We start from the raw sequence: 17,352 nt of genomic DNA on the forward strand, positions 1-17,352 counted from the left end.
AGCAAATAAAATAAAAAAATGCAAAGTTTGCATCCTAACAGTTGCCTATAATATTTATTTATTTATTTATTTTACATTTGTTGACCGGGCTAGTCCAACTGGATCATTGTCCATTTTCAGTGGAGGCCCGGGGAGAAAAGCTCCACAGATTAAAGCATGTTTATAGAAATACATGTAAAAAAAACACTTATGATATAGGCAAAGAGCAATACTACAAGGAAATTAGTTCAGGTCAGGTGATGCTATTCTAATAACAAATAGATAATACTAACTATGTAATACAAATTATGTAATTAAAACATGAAAATAAAAATAATAATAATTTTTTTTTTTTTTGTAGTAACAGTAGAATCATAATGTTATTTATGATTGGAGAGAGAGATTGGAGTGTTAAATAAAATGCAAATATAGTTGAAAGATGAAAGTAGGTTAGTCTGGATTGGTACAAGAGCAGAGCCAGAAGTTATTCAGATGTGAAAGAAGTTGCTTCTTAAAGAAAGGAAAAGTGGCTAGAGAGGAGATATGTAAGGGAAGGTTATTCCATATTTTGCCAACTGAGTTGGAGAAAAGGCAGTTCCCTGCAGAGTTTGAAATTCTGGTCATGTTAACTTGTAGCTTTTGGGAGGAGCGTAGTTGTTTTAAATTATTATAGGGAGTCAAGAGGTTGCTAAGAGCAGGTGTTTTTGAGGGTTGATATAAAATTTTATGTGCTATTAAGAGTTGTTGATAGATAATCTTGTTAGGAAGTTCCAGCCAGTGTAGAAGTTTTAAGTTTATGCAGTGGTGAGTTCTATATTGAGATGCAGTGGCAAATCGAGCTATGTTGTGGTAGGATGTAGACAGTTTCCTAAGGTTACCTTTAGATAGATTAGTGTAGATCGAGGATGCATACATAAGGGTAGAGATAAGATGTGATTGTGCTAAGGTAGTCTTAAATAAGTCTAAATAGCCTTAAAATTAACAAAATTATTCACTCTATTAAATTGCTTTTTCCTTTCCAATCATTAAATTTATTGCATGATACATTTTGTAATATTTCCCTCTGAAGCTGTAATCCTATTTTTCAAAGAGTCGTGTTTTTTTTTTTTTTTCTGTATCAATAGCCTGGAGGAGAACTGCACCCAAAAAACTGAAAACGGTGTTTTTCAGCAAATCTTGAACTTTTCTGCTTTACTAATGTATCTGTATCAAAGTAAATGGTTACTATTATTTTCTAATTTGTTATACCCTAAAATAACCTGAAAGGAGGCTGACAATGGCTAGCATGATTGTATTTCACAGTCAATGCCTTTGTCTTCTTGATGTCATTTTAGACAGAAAAAAAATCTTTATGAAGAGATCATTTACTGTGACTCTTTCTTTCTCTCTCTCTGCTTATAACTGTACTTTGACTGCCTACTTTTCACTGTCAGCAACAATCCACATTTTTAATTACTTTGCTTCCTCTGAGTTTCATTAGCGGCCATCTCTGAATTAGCATCTTAAAAGAAAACTCCACCTTAGAACTCAAAAAACATATTTTTTTTCATTGTATCTTTGTTTTTCAGCTATTTTAATGCATCAAAAGCACTCCAAATGCTTTTTTTGCAATTTTAATGTGTTTCTCCAAAATGGTGGATGATGGGGCCTGCCTTGGTAATGTGATCTTGTTTTCTTGCTTTCATTCCTTCTTCCCACAATACATTTCAAGTCCTCTTTATATGACTCATGTTAGACATAAGGAAGTGGTGCTATTTTTTCATGCCATTAAGATAGAATGGCAGGACTGTGAAGCACTATCATCTAAACACACCCTCTGTAACAGAGCTGCTTCTATGTTTACCTGACTGTGTGTCTGTCAGAGCTTGTTCAATGCTATAAATAGCTGTTAGCTACTTGCAACAAAAGAAAGTAGATAAATAACAGTTTTTTTGTAAGAGGTGCCTTTTGTAGTTTTAAAAGATTTGACAAACCCTCCCCCACACTCTCATGCTGAGGTGTGAAAACTTCACTGCAGTAAATGATCCCTGCTGTGCATTTACAAGTGACAATTAGCAGGACTCAAACTTTGTCTGCTACTTCCTAATGCCTTCAGTGGGAGGATTTTTCTCTCTTATGAATGATATAGACTTAAAATGTGCTCTACTATTCCTCGATTATTTCTGTCATGTTCATATTTATTTATACTTTTGTAACCAGGAAAGCGTACTAGTCCTAGGACCCTTTTTGGCCACAATTTAGGCTACATCGGCAAAGATAATAACAATTATTAAATGCATTTATTGATACAAAGAAAAAAATACTGACATAAAGACGTTGACCAAGATTGCATGTGCAACACATAGCCAATGTGTGACAGTGACCAAATAAATAATTTCTGCAACATTTATTAGAATGTATACATTAATAATCTTTAAGTATACTATGTTGTACACATATTGCACACACACACACACACACACACACACAGTATGTGTGTGTGTATGCATAAAGTAAATGTACAAAAGCATATGAGTGAGTGTGTGTGTGTGTGTGTGTGTGTGTGTGTGTGTGTGTGTGTGTGTGTGTGTGTGTGTGTGTGTGTGTGCTCGTGCGCAAGCGTGTGTGCGTCTAAACACAGTTAAGTACTTCTAATTTCCTTTTCTTAGTGTTTTTAATGCAAAGGCACATAGTAAATGTATGTTAAAGTAAATGCAGCTGCATATTATGGTTGCACTCTAACAATTTAAGGATTGACTCAAAGTCAGTGGGAATCTCTTACAATGGATATGTATGTACCAGATATGCATCCCCCTCTGGGAGGATGTCACAAAAAACATAAAATACCTTTTTATGAACTTTATCAGTGCACCTAGTTGATAGGGTGCCACCTGACTCGCTTTCTGCAGTTCTGGCCTGTGTGTGTATGTGTGTGTGTGTGTGGGGGGGGGGCTTGAAAATGGTAAATGCATTGATACTTTACAAAAAATATTTTCTGACTTTTCTCTAAATGTCACAGAAATCTTTAATATTACATTTAAGTTATTTTAACATATAAACTATTATAAAAACTTTTAAAATTAGCATTTTAATACTGTGTTGCTGCTGATGTAAATTTGTCAAAAGACTTGACAATTGCCTTTAAACCCATGACTGATCTAATTGCTTTGTTTTGCTATGAAAGGGGAGTGTTAAGTCCTCCTCTCACGTGCAATAAAACAGTGGAAAACAGTTCCACAGCTTTCTGTCATTTTTTTTATATCAGCTGCTGTGTTCCTGACATTAGCAGGATTAATTGCCCATCTAAGGCTGACAGCAGTACCTGACAGTGTAAACTACAGATTTAACTGTGTCTATGATATGTCTATGATATGTTGTGCAGGGGGAGACAAATTCCTCTGCAAAGTATGTCAGAAGTTGAGTTTAAAAAAAAAAAAAATAGGTGGGCTTTCACTTTCTTTGACTCCAGTGCAAGGAAATAATTTTATTAAAAAGTACAAGCACAGTACTGGAATCATATTATATGGAGAAAAGAAACCTAACTATTGAGTCAAACTCTATGAGAGGGTGGAGTTTTCTTGAATGAATGTTTGAATGGCAGGCTTGAAAATGTAGCTGAGTTAATTGTTCTTTTCAAAATAACAACTGTAGTTAAGTGTTGAAGTGGGAGAAATCTAACAACTTTGATTAACAGGTGTTACTTGGGCTGAGGTGGTTTGTGTCACATTCACAGTTTTAAATATTGTAGCTAGAATTAAAGTCTTTGACTTGGTCTGAGGTGGTTTATGTCACATTCACAGTTTTAAATATTGTAGCTAGAATTAAAGTCTTTGACTTTAATCCACTTCCCCAACTCACTGACTTGTCTCAATAAAACACTGTATTCAATGCAAAAAAAGCTGTAACGAAACTCCAGAAGAAATATGTGCTTTTACAAAAACTAAGCTGTCAAAAACATGCCAAATCAAAAACTGACAGAAAATAAGAAGAGTTAGATTAACTTTTTTTCTTTCTTTGTGGCACTAAGAGTATTATTAAAGTGAAAGACACTTGCATCTGAAAACTAAGCTGGAAAGCCCTACCTTTGTTCAGACTCCAGGTTAAACCGTTTATTTAATGTGTGATGCCAGCAATCTGTAACTGATAAGGCATGTTTAACTACATTGTTTAAAAGGCATTGTTTTCTTCGTTAGCTCTGTAGTTGAGAAAAGTGACCTAACCTAATTACTCTGTCACTTTTAGTAACCTTTGTGAAGTAACAGATGAGACAAATGCAGGAATTAAAGGCAAACATAATTATGCTTTTTCTGTATGTGAAATGTTTAGTGTTAGATTACAGGGAAGGAAATAACTTTTTAGAAAAAAAACTTGACTTTAGGATGGAGTTCTCCTTTAATCAAATGTCATTGTTTTTAAAAGCCAAAAATGTACAAAAGTATATTATATTTCACAATCAGAGCATTGTTATTTGAATTCCTTTCCTTAGTTTTTTTATCAGCTTTGGGGGCATAATATTTACTTTCAAAATTTATTTAAGAGAGATATTTGCAATTTTGTTTATAATATTTGTAAATATTTATCATTTATCATTCATATCCTTTGAGGGGGAAAACTGCTGCAATCTCTCTCTCTCTCTCTCTCTCTCTTTGGGCTTTTCCAGGTCAGTTTAACATACTTAATTCTTTACAAATCAAGTCAGCTGATAACAGTAAATGAAAAAAAAAAAACTTTTTCATAGGCTAGTATTAAGCTAACTGCTCTTGCAAGCCGTTTTAAGCCTAGCCAATTATCTCTTGTGAGACTCAAACCCTGCACTTTGTGTTTGTAAGGCAAACACCTTAACCATTAGGCCACTCTCTTTTTACTTACATTTGCTATTCATTTCAACAACATAAACAGCCAGCAGAAAGGGACTTTTTACTTTAAAGATATCCACAACTACTTTCAAAAATCTGGTTTGATAGATCCCAGTGAATCAGTTATGCATAATCAGATGGTGAACATCTCTTGGATTTTGAAATATTTTCACATAAGCCTATTTTACCAAATATGTCTAATACTTTGACCTCTGGTCTCAGATTGGTTAAGAGATTCGTATGGCTTGATGAGGATGAATTTTGATTTGAGTCCACATTTATATGCAGCATATGTAGATTGATTTTAGGGCTTTCGCACAGAATATGGATGTGAAGGCTATGTATGTAACCGGAATGTATTTGTGGGATGTCAACTGCATGTTAGATCATGAAAAGGCTCCAGTATAGACTATTCTCAAATAAAGGCAGTAAAATGTAAGAATTTATAGCATGCAAAAGTATTTATATCAAAAAGAAAGTAAATGCTCATTTGCATTTTGAAAAAAAAAATAATCAAAGATTTCTGGACTCTTACTGATGGGAGGTAGAAATTTTACTGGTTGAAATATGTTACCTATACAGTGTATAGAATGTGGGATTTAAATTAGGACATTACTTGGGGTGTCCAAAGGGTCATGTCTGAGACCTTATTCTGGCATATATGGAATGTAAACCATCTGTTTAATTTGATGTGGACTATGAATTATACATTTAATTTTAATAAATATTCCTTCCTTCTTCTTACTTAGGCCCCTTGCCTTGGAGAGTGATACTACCCACTACACATCCAAGCTCAGATCCCCCTTGTATGCTCCTCTAGCATGTTATGGATCTATTTTCTCCTTTTTCCTGCTGATTGAACACTTAAGCCTCCCTTCTACTTCCATGACAGCCTTTCCCACCATCTATCTTAGTTTAAAGGTACGTTCATTGAGATATACCTGATTAATAAAGCTCTGGGAACCACTGTCTTTCTGAGTTAAGATGAAGTCAGTCACTGGATGGGAAATGGTTTCTCTACCTGATTGCCTTTCATCTTCCTATAAGGCTGAAGCCATATATCTTTTTTAATTAGTACTACGGACAAACAGCATACTCCTTAACCCTCTCCTTCCTTAATGTGCTTGGTGCTGAAACAGGTAACACTTCTGAAAAAGCTATCCCAGCCCTCTGTCTTTGTATCTGTCCCTCTGCAAATTCTCTGAATCTGCTTGCTACCTCCTCAGCTATGTCTTCTGAGCAATCATTGATTCCCACGTACATCACAACATGCATCCACTACTATTCCTTAGTGACCAGGTTGGTCACATCCACCCATGTCTTGGTCTTAGCCATGAGACCAGTTTCCCCTACAACCTGATCTAGCTACCACTTTCTTGTCTTGCCTCCCTTGCCAGTTTAATTTCTTTGGTGATTGAGCACTAAATTATCAACACCTTCTTCTCTACCCCCACACTACCTCTCCTTTACTATGCTTCCTGTCCTAGGCCACCACTCTTCCTTTCCTATCTCCTGTCCTTGGCCACCACTCCTCCTTTCTGTCCCTATCATAGGCCACTACTCCACCTATCCTGAGTCATGTCCTAGACCACCACTCCTCCCATCCTGACTCATGTCTAAAGCCAGGCTACCACTCCTCCTGTCCGGCCTCCTGTCCTAGGCCACCACTCCTCCTATCCACAACTGTTTTTTTCCTCTTAGCTGTACCATCCCAGCTATTCTGTCTCTACTGTTTGTTCATTCCTTTCTGCTATACTTGACCATTTTTCGGTCTCTTCTTTATTGTACCTGTAATCCAAGTGCTGTGCATTCCTGCCACTCTGTCTTATTATTCTACAGCCCCCTTTTCCTTTTCTCATTACATCTACCTCTCCACCAGACACATTTCATCTTGTTGATCCTTCTTGTGTTTTCCTCATAGTGGGCACAACTTTTCTGTCTTCATCACATTCTATGCCTTATATCTAACTGGCTGCCCCTTCCCTTCCTAATTACTTCCTGCTGTCCCTGTGGTGCTGGCTCCATCATGGCTGCCTCTAGCATTGCCTCCCCTTCATCACAATGCTACTCTCTGTTCTTGTTTTCTTACATTATTCTTTCCTCTGCTTGTCCACTCTTTCTTGGCTGCCTCTCCCACCCCTTCCATTTTTAAATTTTAATTATTCATTTGTTAATCATGTAAATGAATAGATCCTCATGGACCCTATTAATCACAATGTGGACTAGAGGGGCAAGTGTAAATGCTGTATATGCAAAATCCCCACAGTGTCCTCTGACAAACTTAGCCCATGTTCTCCTATCATTAACCTGTTTTTATAATTACCATTTCTAATCCAAACTTGCTTCCTAGCTTCCTGTTACCCCATTCCTTCATTACCAGTCTGTCCTTTCTCATCTGAGTATTCAGCCCATTAGCATCTGAAACCCACATATTATTTTTGAAGTTCTCAATTCTCCTGTAAACTACATATGCCCTGGAGCTTCAAAACCCAGAGATGAACCCATGCCCCAAACCCTGAACACTTCACCAATCTTTCTCCTGCCATCATATCAGGATTTACAGTTACTTTCCTCCGATCCCAATTATTCAGTCCCTCCCTGTTTCCCTTTTTCTAATTCACTTCCACTCAACTAAATCTCTCTTTCTCAGGTATCCTGACTAGCCTCGTTGTCAAATGCCAGATAAATGACAAGGTAATAGGTGTTCAAGAGTAATAGGTTCATAGGTTGGTACTAGGCTATCAGCCCTAGGGCCTATACAAGCCTAGCCATAACAATTCCCTGGATATTTCTTCCCACAATATTTACTTCCCTGGACCCCTGTCTAGCAGGGACTGACATGATCCCGGGGTGAATTTCCTATCTCCAATCCAATCATCAAAGTTCCTTTTGAAGAGGGCCAAGGAGGCGCTCTGCTTGACATGTATGGGCAGTCCATTCCAGAGTATGGGGAGTCTCTTGGTCAGGAACCTATCCCTCCAGCATGTTTTGTTCACTGTGATGACAATGTTTAGATCCCTGGAGTGTGTGGCTCTGAGGGATTGGGATTTCTTTAAGTGGAGCATGTCCAACTGCTCAGGGTTTGACATGGTCTTGTATGTTAAGCAGAGATCACCTCTGAGTAGGTGATATGCCACAGAGTATAGCTGGAGTTTTTTTAGATGGTCAGCATATGATATCTGCTTTAGGCCTGTGATTCTTTTAGTGAGGTATTTCTGCGGCCTTTCCAGCTGTTTCAGATGTCTTCTGAGGTACATACCAAACGGGGCGTTATACTCTGTAATGGGTCTAATGAGGGATGAGTACAGTAGGACAATGACCTCCTTTTTTCTGGATGAAAAGCCCTTAGTGATGAGGTGTGTCACATAGAAGGATTTCCTGACTGTTGTGGCGATGTGGTTATCGAAGGTAAGACTACTGTCCACCTGTGTCCCTAAGTATCTCATCACACTTTCAATGTTTAGTGTGCTGCCACCTATATGGTAATTCATGGGTACATATTTTTTCCAAAGGGGATAACTATGCATTTTTTGGCATTAAGCTTGAGACCATGGCTCTGGCACCAGGCATCTGTTTCTGAAAGGCCCTTTTGTAGAATATCCACATCATTTGGGGATTCAGTAATGGCTCCCAATTTGCAGTCATCTGCTAACTTTGTTAGCCAGAGTCCCTTAGTGTTGGCCTGTATTTCAGAGAAGTAGATGTTAAACAAGAGTGATCCCAGCACTGAACCCTGAGGTACTCCACTTGTCTGGAGTTGGATTTGGAGTCGGCTCCTTTTACAGTCTGGGTTCTGTCAGTAAGCCAGTTGGCAACCCATCGAGTAACATAGGGATTTATGCCCAGCTTAGTAAGTTTATCTATGATTCCAGAGTGAGGGATGGTGTCAAAGGCCTTGGCGAGGTCCAGATAGGCTGTGTGGACCACCTTACCCTCGTCCACAGCTTTGGAGACTGATTCGAAGAAGTCAATCATGTTCAGGAGACAAGATCGGCCCTTCATGTACTCAAACTGGGTGGGGTCCAGTGTCTGAAGGTTGCCAATGTCTTTGTTTATACGTTCCATGATAATGTGTTCCATGCCCTTGCAGATCAGGCTCATCAGACTGATGGGACGGTAGTTCATGGGATCCAAGGTGGATCCCCCTTGTGGCGTGGGATAACTGTAGCTGTGCGCCACTCAGTGGGCACGAAGCCTGAGGTGAGGCTATGATTAAACATGGCACTTAGGTGAGGTGCCAGTTTGTTTTGTAGTTCATGTAGTACACAGCCCGGGATGTCATCTGGTCCCATGGATGCTGTATTCTTAGCTTTGGAGAGTGCGGTTTCTACCTGTGTGGCTGTGATTACCTGAATTTGACAATCTTTTGGAATTGAGATGGACCCTTTAGGGGGTGAGAGGAGAGTGAAGATGGCACTAAATCAATCTGCCAGGATATTGGCAATATCCTTGGGATCAGAATATTTAATGCCATTCTGTTGTAGCTCAGAGCAGATCTGAGCATTGCCATTTAGATTCTTGACATAACTATAGAATGCCTTGTGGTTGTCTTTGGAATCTTTGGTAATTTTATTTTCATAACTAGCTTTCGAGGATTTTATGAGGGATCTCAGCTTCTTACAGAGGCTGGTGAGGGAGTTTTTTGCATCCTGGAATTTTCCACTTTTCTGCAACAGTTTCTTCCTTCTGTTGTATAGTTTGTTTATAGCAGGGGACCACCAGATTGGCTTCCTTTTTTTGGAGGAGAGCATCTTGGTTCTATTTGGGATGGCACGATTCATGCACGAGTGGATGTGCTCATACAGTGCCTTAATGTAGGATTCAGCAGTCAAACTTTCAGATCCTGTCTGCATGGGTGTCATAAAGTTTGTCACTTCTGACTTCAGTAGCATGAAGTTGGCTTTGGAGAAGTTTTTACGGAGGTTTCCTTACTGGGGGGTGGGGGTGGGATGTCGATGTCAAGGGTGATTCGCTTATGGTCAGACCTGACCAATGAGGGGGGGACCACTGGTGTGGAGAATCTATCTCCCATGTTGGTAATGACTAGCTCTAGGATATTGGAGTCCCTGGTGGGACAATGGATTAGTTAATCTAGGGCGTTGGAATTTATGAATTCCAAGAACCATTGGGAAAAGGTGTTGGTACCTGAGTAGTTCTCCCAATTAATGGCAGGGTAGTTGAAATCACCCAGTATGAGGGTGTTTGGTTGTATCTTAATATTTTCCAGTATGTTTAGAAAGATGTAATGAGAATCTTGGGCCATGGTGGGGGATCTGTAGCAAGCTACAATTTGGATTGCAGTCTTACCTAGTGTTAGTTGCACCTGGAGAATTGCAGATGCATTGTGTTGGGCAACTAACCTGGAGGTGTAAATATCCTTGATGAATATGGACACTCCTCCACCTTTAGTGTTTTGGTCTTGGTTTTGTGGTCGAAAAGTGTGGTAAGAGTTGTGGCCTGGTATTGCAGGGGTGCTATCTGGAGCCTTGAACCAGATCTCAGTTACTGCACAGATATCGATGTTCTCCATTTTTAGGAGTGCCTCAAGAGAGTGCATTTTGAGGTTTAGACTTCTAGCTTTGAGTAGCATTACCTTCAGATTTTGCATGCTTGTATCTGTTACAGTGGTGGTTTTGTTATTTGAACCTTGCCTAAAAAAGGCACTATAGAGATGGCAAGAGCTTTAGCCAGTAACCTGAATCCCAGGGGTGATAGGTGCAGACCATCTCTGGCAAAGCATCGTGGTTTGTCGATCATGTCTTCCCAGGCAGACAGATACTGGATCCCTTTTGAATGACACCAGAAGCTTAGCCAATTGTTGAAGTCAATCATTCTGTCCTTATACTGTGGTATCATTCTGGGCGAAGGCAGGGCTAGGGTCTTACCTGTCTGGGCCACATGATCAGAGAGCTCTTCCATGTCTCTTTTCATGTAGTCCAGGGAGGTACATCGCAAGTCATTCACTCCAACATGGACAATGACAGTGTCGTATTTGTACTTGCTGTGGAGTGACTTGAGTGCATGCGTTATGTGGCGGATCCTGGCACCCGACAGGCAGCTGACTGTAATTTTCTACTTGTTCAGCCTGGTGAGTGGGACATCAGTGTGCCTGACTATAGAGTCACCTATGACTAAAGTGTTGGGTACATTGTCTTGCCTTAGGGGCTGTTGTTGGGTAGCACACTGGTGTTGTGAGCTATGTGTCACTTTGGCTATGACTGGTGTTTGTTTGCGTTTCAGCTTCGGAGGTCCTTGTTGCTTGGGCAGGTTAATGTTAAGGGCCTCCACATATGTGGGTTTAGTGTTGCTATGTGTGGGTGTTGATGGTGTGGGTTTTGAAGGGCTATGAGTTGCTTGAGTTATAGTGCAGGTGTTGACCTTCTCCTCTTGGCTGTCTAGCACAATCTTGGCCGGAGAGAGTTTTGCTTCCAGTGTGGCTATGTAAGTGCATCTCTCGCAGGTTGTAGTGTTGGGTGGTAGGAGGAGAGGTTTGTCTGTGTACATGAGGCAGTTGCCGCATTGCCCCAGTATGCCCAGATTCACCAGGTGGACAGGAGAAATCACCGGAAGCTGACCCTTGGACATGCCTGTTTAGGTGCTTTTTTAAGTACAAGAGCTGTTTTCCCTTACCTTTGCAAGGTACTTTACAATTATAGGCTGTTTAATGCCTACTATTAATTTCTCCTTATTGACAAGGAGAGTTGAGTGCTTGTATCAGTTTCAGGCTTCCTAGTGCTTTCCAGCAGGTTCTAGAGCAAGTGCTAGTCACAGGGGTTCAGATTTTAGTGCTACTACTGAGAAACCAGCTAGTTCTAAGGGAAATTTTGAAGATCAGACTTTCTGGCACCTGGAATAGTTTAACTGTAGCCCCACGGTGCTGCACAATGCAAAAAATGTGCAAACACATGCATTTTTAACCCAGAAAGTTGAAAGGGATAGAAATCAGCCCAAAAAGGCTAATAAAATTACAATTTCAGAGCTGGAAACCACTCCTTTAGTGTTAGATAGGCAGTACAATGCTCACCACTCCCACTCCCACTCCTCACAATAGGTGAGTAACTAACACCTAATGTACTTTTAGCAATATCTTACCCCCAAAAAAATGTACAGCAGTAGCTCTGTTTTCTAAATAACATGTTATTTGTAACCTTCTCTCAAAACTCACAAGTGTTTATGTATAAATTAATGTCAAATTCTAGTCACTCAAATGTCAGACACAGCCACATGCACAAACACACATGCACTCATTCACACACACACACACACACACACACACACACACACACACACACACACACACACACGCGCGCACGCGCGCTCGCACACTCACACATACATACACACCTTAAACATCTTTAAAATGCTTTTACTAACTATAAATAGAAATGTAATATTTAAAATCTATAAATAAATATCACTTACAATCAACTAACTGCAAGACACGAGAAGCTGAAATAACAAAAACTTGCAAACATTTGTAACCTGACACTCAAATTAAAAATCAGAAAGTTCTTAATATGCAGTAAATTCGGTACTTAAATAAATAAAATTGAACACAACAGGTCTGAAATAATGTGCCCTCCTACACATATTTGAAGTGTTACACATTAATATTAAGTCAGGAATTAAATCTACAGATCTATCTCATTCTACAATTTAGTCTGCAAAATGCCAAATTATGAACGGCAAGCCAGCAGTTGTACACAACTGTAAACCAGCACCAACCCAACAAATTTAAAATGAAAAACAGTAAGTTCTAATTTTTTATTAATTCAAAAGAAAAAACTTAGCTTAACTTAAAAAAAAAAAAGAAAAAAGAAAAGAAAAAGAACTTGTGTCAGATGAAGATGCCCAATAACCTCGTTTCGAGCCCATTTCCCTCCATTTCTCTCTAGCTTCTTTCTGCTATACTTGGTTGGGTCTTTGGACTAAAGTCAGGACTGTGACCTAGGCGAATACATTTTGTTTGTCCCACAAGAAACACATACTATATTGTCTGAGACTGAATCAATTTTAACCAATATATCTCAACTTAAGAATCGTTCAACTAAAGCGTGCCCTTCTTACACTGAGGTCACCATTCTGATGGGTTCAAAAAGCCTCTTAATAGAAAAGATAGGATATCAAGGCCTGAGTATTATCTCTCTTCCATGATGATACTGCAGACCAAAATATTGCACCCCTGCTTTCTAGTGGACGCTGGTGATCTAGTGCAGCCAGAGTGATATTTGGTCAGTGTACAGGCCGTTGTCAGTGAGTATAATCTTAGTAAGTGTTCAGAAGCACACTCCCAGCATGCCCCGTGACACCATCATATGGGACCATCATAGCAGGTGTGAAGAAGGACACTTCCAGCATGCCTCATGACATCATCATATGGGAATATCGTAGCAGGTGTTAAGAAGAATATTCCCAGCATGCCCCATGACATCATCATATGGAACCATTGTAGCAGGTGTGAAGAAGCATGCTCCCAGTATGTCTCGTGGCATCATCATATGCTTGGGCATTAACTAGGGATCTGAGCAGCTAAAGAGAAATACCCTCTCCTGGATTCCAACTATGAAAGATGGTACTTTTTAGCCTATATGCTTCTTTGGTCATAAAAAACATAGTGACCCAGTACTACTACAAGGTTAAGGACCTAAGAGTCAGAAGGTGACAGTAGACAGAGGTGAAGTAAAGACTGTGACCTGAGCTTAGAAACTGGAAATGGTGGGGGTGCAAACAGATGCTGCTGTTAAAAAATAAAACTGCTCTGTAGTCTGAAATACAAATTCATTTTATTAAATAAAAGTACCAAAAGTTGCCTTGTATAGAAAAATACTCCTAGACACACGAAAAAATGTATATAAACATAAACCAAAGCAGCAGTTCATGAAGGAGTATGGCAGATCAAATAAGCAGGAACAATCCAAGTATATCTAAAACTTTAATCCACAGTATTGCAACAAATACAATACACAGAGAGTTGCAGTTGATAAGCGCTTTCACTGAAAGCGCTTATCAACTGCAACTCTCTGTGTATTGTATTTGTTGCAATACTGTGGATTAAAGTTTTAGATATACTTGGATTGTTCCTGCTTATTTGATCTGCCATACTCCCTCACGAACTGCTGCTTTGGTTTATATCATTTTATTAAATGGTTAGCAGCAATCCCTCATATTATGTTTAGATATAAAAATATATAAAGCTGTGATATTCACCTCTTACCTATTAAGTAAGCATTACATTCAGAATTAATGACAGGCATAATTGACTGCATGCCTTTAAGCATTAAAATCAGAATTAAAGGCATGCAAAATTGACTGCAGCGAATGCATAATGGGGTGGTTAAGTGACTTATAGGAAAGAAATTCTCTAATTAATGTGCTTCAGGCATACAAAACTATTACATTCAGTTTTGCTCTGCAATCATAATGAGAATGTTGTGCCTGATCTAACTTATGTTTGAACAGTTTCTTTAATTTCTGAAGAGTTTCAATGGTTCTTTTTAACAGCCATTAGCTTAAGTAGTCATTTCATTAAAGAGTATTTTAAGTTATTCAGCTTTATGTGTTCCATGTACTTCTACCTATGGGAAAATGTGAAATGTTTTGTTGGCTTTCAAATCCATAAACAGTTAACGGATGGTGTCAGAAGGGCAGTGTAATGTAGGGCTTTTCGGATAAAGTACTGAGGAGTGGTCAGTAAATACTACTTTACAATTTCAGAGTTCCTATTCTTCAGAAAACTCATGCAAAAACAGACACTGTTATTGTAACAACTTTGTAGGTGTATTACAGCAGCTTAAAGGCGTTACCAGAATTGACAGCAGTTACAAACCATTTTGTATTCTACCACTATCAAGTGCATTTTAGGACAGGCAGATTGTATTGAGTAATGTGGGACCCAACCCTAACTTTCATAACTGTCACGACTTATATCGGCAAAAGTAGGACTTGGAAATGAGCCAGTTGTCCTGCTCGGAATCTGGCTGCGATAATACGTAAGTACCTTCAAAAGTTACCAAGGTGAAGGGTGGCTATACAACTGCAAATTTACTGCATGTAACTACTTTCTTATTTTCTTTTGCAATTATTTTATATATTTGCCCTCCCATTAATTTCTGCTTTATTATGATCACATGAATAGTTAGTGAAGGTAGCGGTGGCACTGAAAAAGATAAGACTGAAATGCGCATCAGAAGTCAAGTAATGGTGTTGCACATTACATACATGGATTAAAAAGATGGAGGAAAAGACTTTGAGCATGGCGCACACATAGCAAAGATATCTTACCCACACCTTTCTTCATTTTAATAAAGTGTGGTTATTGCCCTCACTTGTGCACAATTTTTCAGCTTCTGGATATCCAAGTAGTTACTTGTGTGCATACATAATGATCCCAATCTGAAAAGGCAAGGAGAGCTAAGAATAATGCTGATTAAAAATTAACTAATGTGAAATGTGGGATGTCTATGAGCACTGAGCTCCCTGTTGAGAAGGAAGGGTCTGCTGTTGAGTTGCTGGCCACTCTACTGCCGCACCTTCCAGAGCATTAGAAAGAATGATACTAGAACATTCTCAGAAAGTATACAGTAAGTTGGTTGATTTTATAGCTAAATCCTCAGAGAAGCAAAAGGGGAAAGTGACAGGTACAGTCCATCAACTGGGGATTGTAACAAGAAAATAAGCCACTTAAAGAATGAGTCATACATTTGGAAACAGTGTCAAAGGCACTAACAGAAAAACAGATGGATCTGAAGACCATGCTCATCAGAAGACTCTAGGTTACTGGGACTACATAAGTGGATGGAAGGCCAAGATTGTGTGCCCTTTGCACAACTATATTTGGCACGTTGGTCAGGGTTCCAGAGAGCTAGAACAGAGTTGAGGGGCTACATAAGATTGTAGCTCAACACCTGACTTACAGTGCAAATTATCTGAGACCAGTTGTGGTTAGTCCGGAGAATTTTCTATCCAGAACAAGTTACTATCAACCTTTTGGCGACTAGGAATGGATTGCAGAGTGATTGGGATTATGTGCAGCTGGCATTTTCAGCTACAACTCAACAGAAGTGAGCTCTGTTCAGCTGAATCATGAGGCACTGTAGGTTAAGAAAGATAACATTTGTGTGTTGGACTCAGTATTTTCTAAACTACAGTTCTCTGATAGGATCAGGCCAGGAGCACAGAACAACTACTAATACTGCTACTGTCAGGAACAGTTTCCCTATATTCAAAACTACATACCCTGAGAAGTCATAACAGTTCAAGTTTATTTTTATTTTTGGTTATTTGATAAGAATTGCTACTGGGTTTCTATACCACATTAACTACTAACAACTGGAAATGACAAAGAGGGGTAAACAGATACTTAGTTTACTTTTTGTGACTACTTTGAAACAGTTGGCCATGTTTAGTGAACTACAAATGGTGGCAAGTTGGTGATAAAGTTCTTGTATAACTTTACTAAAAGCATGTTTTTTGGCTGGTCACTGAAGCTCTGATACAAGAATGGGAAATTAAGCAGTGGCTTACAACATGTTAGAATCTAGTGTGACATGGATGTTACAAGGGGTCAATTTAATATAAAAATTTAGATATTAAACAGAAATGGTCCCAGACTGACAAATTCATGAAAGTAACGTTATATTGTTCATTAAATAGGGGGCTTGGTTTGGGTACAGTTGCAGAAATCAATCATTATTCTGTTAAGTTATACATTTGGTGTCCGAGCTCTTGGTTGTTTTGTGTTATGGTCGGGTCTATATTGAATCAGCAAATGCTTAAAAAAGTGAATGCTGATTCATTGACCCTATTTGAGCGAATGCTGACAATGCCGAACACCTGGAAAAAATCGTTGGGCCAGTTTTGGGAGTTTGCCGTTTCCTCCACTGTGGTGCGATTTTGGAGTTGATATATTTAAGTAGGGGAGTGTGGGGGGTGAAGCCCACCATGTTAAATACTATTTTAAGGTTTTTGTTTTTGTTTTTTGTTTTTTTGTGGAACAGCGATTTATTTCCCCTGGGAAAAAAATCGCTGTTCTGAGTGTTCGGGATTGTTAGCGTTCAGTGAACTAGGGTCGATGAATCAGCAATTGCTTTTTTAAGCATTCGCTGATTTAATATAGACCCTTATGATCTGTGATGTCTCAGGGAGCTTATTGTTTATTGAACAGTTAATTATTTATATATTTACTGTATGGTTTGCCATAATAGATGGCTGACTATTGGGCTAGAAGGGATATCTTAAATGACAAAACTGGAGAAAACTGCACTGAAATGTTGATTTAAGTGACTGGTCACCCAGTAGTAGGAGAAAAATCTATGTTTTGAAAGTTATTTGCAAGCCTATGCTTATAATACATATTTTTTGTTGGTTAAGTCATTATATTATGTTTATTGTAGGTTTTTTGATTTATAATTACTGTTTTTTAAGCCATACTGTTATATTAATTTAGACCCCAGAGGGATTATCAGAATGCAAAGATGGACTCACCCAATGGGTTTCTTGGTCAGCCTGCAAGCTTTTGGGAAAGGATAGCTTTGTACTC

Source organism: Protopterus annectens, chromosome 12.part0, assembly GCF_019279795.1.
Source record: "Protopterus annectens isolate FY-2018-M chromosome 12.part0, PAN1.0, whole genome shotgun sequence".
In the NCBI taxonomy this organism is placed as follows: Eukaryota; Metazoa; Chordata; order Ceratodontiformes; family Protopteridae; genus Protopterus; species Protopterus annectens.